A 5000-nucleotide genomic window follows, 5' to 3' on the forward strand; every position below is an offset into this window, starting at 1 on the left:
GAACCGAAATCCCCAGATCAATGCTTGCGATGCATTTTATGGGTTTAGTTTGTTTTATCACTGCAGCGCGTGTTGTAGTAATAATCGCTTCATCATCATCCTTTATTCAAATCCACCGCACGTAAAACTTCTACAAACGTCCTTTTTTATTGCTCCACTTCAGATCCAACCAGCTCTCCGGCAGACGGAAGGCAATACGCTGCAAATCTTTATTGGTAATTAGCAGTAATAAAATGGTCTCGTAATTACGCCGAAACGGACAGTCCCGTTAAAAGGGGTTCTGTATGTGAGACGTCTTACTTCGTCTACTTTCTCTGTCCATTTATGGGCACCCTCCCCCGGCCCAGTCGTCCAGTACACCTGCATGATTAATGGTCCATAAACGGACAGAAAGCGCTACAGTGCGCCCGCGAATGACAGCTATTAAGGCCGCGAACGCTCAATCGAAGTAGACACTCGCACCAAGGACTACTCGGACGGATTCGAACGATGAAATCGAACGACAACGAACGACCACCGCCCTGCCTGATAGTGGTATCCGGTCGGGAAATGCTCGTCGTGGCTTTACGCTTTTCATCAAAAGTTTGCCAACGACTGTGTCTCGCGATCGCAGTGGAGAGGTTGCCTGTTCAGGAATGCATTACGGCGCATAGGAGACGTGGCGTGGCGTGGCCGTGACATACCGGAAAACATAGATGAGATTCCGTATCGGATATTACGGCTGACGTACACGCCTCGTCGTTCACGTACCAGCCCCGAGGAGAATGGGGGGGGGGGGGCATTTGCGCCATTTCACGCGAATCAGTCGATGACACGGCTATGCAAATTGAGGACGTAAGACATGATAATAGCTTTCGGCAAGATGCGCTTCACTATTGAACCTTCAACCGGGAGGCCGAAGCGAGCCGGAAGGTGCTACAAGTAAAGTTTGCTCACGACGAGAGCCAACGCAAATCAACTTTTCTCATTTTCACACAAACCATCGTTGTCAGTTTCCTTCCGATACCGATGGAGTCGAGAGTAGGATAAAGTTTCGGGACTGATAACATCCGGAGCCGAGCCGAGGAAGTGCGATGACAAGAAAATGTCGTAGTAACTTCTTAAAACAGAACACCATAAAAAAGTACCGTCCGGTGTCCTTGAAATTGCACACACTCATACGGGAGGGGGGGGCGGGTGGCGGGAGGGCAACGAACGCAATTAGTCGTCGTCGTGTGCGACCATGGGATATCAAGTTCAAATTGTATACTGGTGTCACGTCCGACACAAGTCAGGATGGCCGAGCGGTCTAAGGCGCCAGATTTAAGCTCTGGTTCCCGTAAGGGAGCGTGGGTTCGAACCCCACTTCTGACATCCTCCTTTTTTTTTTTCTTCGCGGAGATTCGAGCAGTTCGACTTTTATTTCGAGCAGTTCGGTTACTTTTTGAAACGCGGTTCAAACGGTTCGTTACTACCCCGTTGACACAAAGCATTTTCTCGCTCTTGTTAAGTTGACCCACTCGAGTTCGAGACCGTTCGAGTTGACCCACTCGAGTTGACCAACTCGTTCGAGTTGACTCGTTCGAGTTGACCCACTCGTTCGAGTTGACTCGTTCGAGTTGACCAACTCGTTCGAGTTGACCCAGTCGAGTTGACCGACCGAGGAACCGAGGCAAGAAAATGTTTTATACTAAAATCCCTTTCAAGCGAACCCGGGTCCCGAAAATCCCGGGATTTGTGGATTTTATGGAAAAGAAAATACTTAACTATCCATCATAGTTAAGAACACAATCAAAAACCAAACCAATCAAACCAAAAACGGAGACGCTCTGGTGACGTTGAGACGAAGGTCTTGGTGACGGTCGGCTTACCCTGTGGCGCTGGCCAAGATTCCATGGCCAAGCGACCGGACATGGGTGCAGCACCGAGAATATGGTTACCGATCAGACCGGATTGGACCGGATAACCGGGATAGGCGATCGGGGCGGAACCATCGGAACCACCACCGTACCACTGGCCACTGGGCAGTCCTCCGATAGCGTACGGATGAGGGAGCACATGGCTCGCGCCGGCACACACCAGAACCGCAAAGAACGTCGCCACGCCATTCGAACGACCTCAACGTGCAAGGTGCATAAGCGACGAACCCAGCCCGAAACCCAATCGTCGCGAAACCCATCGAACGTCGTCGGTGGTAGTGGTCGGTTCACTCAGCTGTGTATCCGATTCGAGGGGTGTCGTAGCAAACCCTGACCGTCCTCGGTAATTCTCTTTTCAGAGATAAGATACGGACGACTCCTCTCCTCCTGTCCTCTTCTCTTTACCGGGCGCTGTGTGCTATAAATAATACCTTGTCCCCTCCACGCAGCATCTCGCACGGGCATGCTAACGAGGTTTGGGGCGCATGCGTTTAAACATCTGGCCCAAAATAGCGACCACTCGTTGATGCTGCTGGTGCCCAGCATCCCGGTTAAACAGATCACGCAAAGTAACGCCACGGAAAGATAACACGATCCGTAGCACAGGGAGTTTCGTCTCGAGATGAAACCGCGGACATTGATTTTCATCGGGAGCGAGAAAACACTTTTCCGTGTTCGAATCCCGGCCCCGGACGGAGATACCGTGCTGCCGGTCATTCCTCTGATGTGCCCGCGATATGCGAGCTTCATCATCAGCACTGGCAGAGACTAGCGCATATTCGCATCGATTTACTAGACCCTCACCGTTGGCCTTCGAAGGCGGCTCTCCGCTGTTCGATTATGCTACGCCGGGTTATTCCATTGATGGTACAGAATCGCAAGACAAGATCGTTCTTTTTTCAATCTTCTTCCTTCATGCCCAAGAAACCCGTCCCATAGTATCGAGCGACTCGCTTATCACCGCACGTCATCAGACCGTAACGGATTGACAGGTTCCGCGTGAAGCCGTCTGATAAACCCGGGACGACAGAAGCGAATGCACACTCACTAGTGGCCACATCGGCCCTTAATCAGAACGGAACCGGAGGCCTTCAAATGCGTTCAGCACTTGTTGGGCAAAGGGACAGACAACAGGATCAAACTCTATCGGGATTACGGAAAGGTTAACAAAACATGCAACGGAGTTGAAGGATGGAGACCGGTCATCCGGTCCATCGACCGATCAGACACAAAAGATGAACTCTAACTAACGAGAAAGATGATGGAACGGTGTCTCGCTCGACGAACAGACTTCGATGGCGCCGCCACCGTACTAGAAACGTGTGCTGCTGAAGGGTAAAGTGCTTTTATCGCTAATGTAGAATAACATGTCAGACGGCGCAAAGTGAATCGAGTGTATTTTTCACAATTTTATGGGATATAAATTCGCGCTAATCGCAAATTTACTGCTCCATTGCTCCTGTCGATAGCAGTGGCATGTGAGGCAAACCAGTCCACGCAGAACCGTCCAAGCGTACGTCCATCATCAATTAGTTCGTCCGTTTGGTCTCTCTCTCTCTCTCTGGTAGCCTCTGGTCCTGTTATCAAGATGAAACACTGGTTGCTGCAGACCCAAGAAGAGTTTCATATCATATAAAAGGTCGAATAAGCTCGTGCCTTGTCGGTGGTTCTGGCTTTATCTCTAATCAACTAATATGTTGCCATCGAGCTAATCGAAGTGAAATTTATTACTCTGTTATTCCCGTCGTTACCATATATGTCAGCTCGAGTCCAACAGCAGCAGCAGCAGCGGCCGTCGGTGCAGCCTTAATCCATCTCACTGGCGACACTGGTGTGAACGAACCGTCCCAGCCGCGAGTTGACAAACTCCAGGAACGCGCATTAATCAACTTGTCTCAGCGTATTACTGCGGGAAGGACGAACCAGACCAGGCACCATATCCACACACGCGGCTCCTTCAATTGTCGATGCTGCATTCGCTGGCGACACTAATGCCTAATTATTGTGCCGAGGCACTCGCCTAGGCCTCCGACACAAATCGTATTATGCGTGGATTCAAGTGGACGCACGACCATTTATTATGTCACTGAACTCATCATCATCTTCTGCTGGGATGCACTTGACACCACGATGAGAAACTCGATGAGAATAACACCCCTCGAGCACAATTGTTTGATAAGATTATGTTTTAGTAAAAAAGACAGTATCTCTATTAAGATACGAAGTAAGAAGAAATCAACTTATCCAAAATTACAATGCGCCTCTCAACAAAACGGCATTTAGCTGCTAATTTTACATTTCAGCGATTTTATCAACTAGAAATTTATTCATAGTTAACACCAAAATAGTAATGACCAACCACGAAGCAAACACCTTTGTTTAGCTGATAATCATATTCAACCCCTGCTGGCTGGCATACGTCTTGGTTACGGTTTTTGGCACTTTTGACCACTCATACGTCCTCATCGGTTGGCTGAAATTCGTCACCTCATTATCGCCAAATCGGTCAACGTTTTCAACGGTTAATATGCTGCGTCACTTCAAGTGATTGGTGATTTGCATTTTGGGAAAGTGTTCGCCACCCAGTACGCCACCGTTCGCCAATCGCAGCAGCTAGTGGTGCTATCTATGAATCACCATCCTTATCGTCAAACACACGTGTTATTAGCCCTTAAAAAAACCAGCAAGCTTTTGAACTGTTAGCAGCAGGAGTCCCGTGGAATCATTAAAATTCTCAGGAAGTCTTAACATTCCACCACCCTGTAGCATAAAGATCCACGAAGATGTGAATGCATTTCAATTACTCTGATTTCAATCTCACGCTCGCTGGTGGGCATCCCAAGCCGAAAGAAAGATGGCATTCGATGGACCGTTCCTGGTTACTGGTGATCATGCTTTCAAGTGTTCGAGCGCTCGTTGAAAAGTCTCTTCGAAAACCAAACACTCGAACGTGCTGTACAAACTCCAAGTGTCCATATGCTGCCTGCCACGATCGGACACAAGAACCTAATCCACAAGCTAGGCGCGGTAGGCGGAGAAGAAGAAAACTAGTTGATCACCACATGATCATCGTCAGACAAATGAATGAATTCCTTTATGCGA

At 48.9% G+C, this 5000-nt stretch overlaps 1 protein-coding gene and 1 non-coding gene across 2 annotated transcripts in view; one reads left to right on the forward strand and one right to left on the reverse strand.

Moving 5' to 3' along the window:
- The window catches only part of LOC126575635 (matrix metalloproteinase-2), a 175101-nt gene that overhangs the window by 145903 nt on the left and 24198 nt on the right, over window positions 1–5000 (reverse strand). The window lies entirely within an intron of this gene.
- Trnal-uaa (transfer RNA leucine (anticodon UAA)) lies at window positions 1270–1353 on the forward strand. Its single transcript has one exon. It is a non-coding gene; the product is annotated as a tRNA-Leu (tRNA).

The sequence above is a fragment of the Anopheles aquasalis genome, chromosome 3, assembly GCF_943734665.1.
Source record: "Anopheles aquasalis chromosome 3, idAnoAquaMG_Q_19, whole genome shotgun sequence".
Taxonomy (NCBI): domain Eukaryota; kingdom Metazoa; phylum Arthropoda; class Insecta; order Diptera; family Culicidae; genus Anopheles; species Anopheles aquasalis.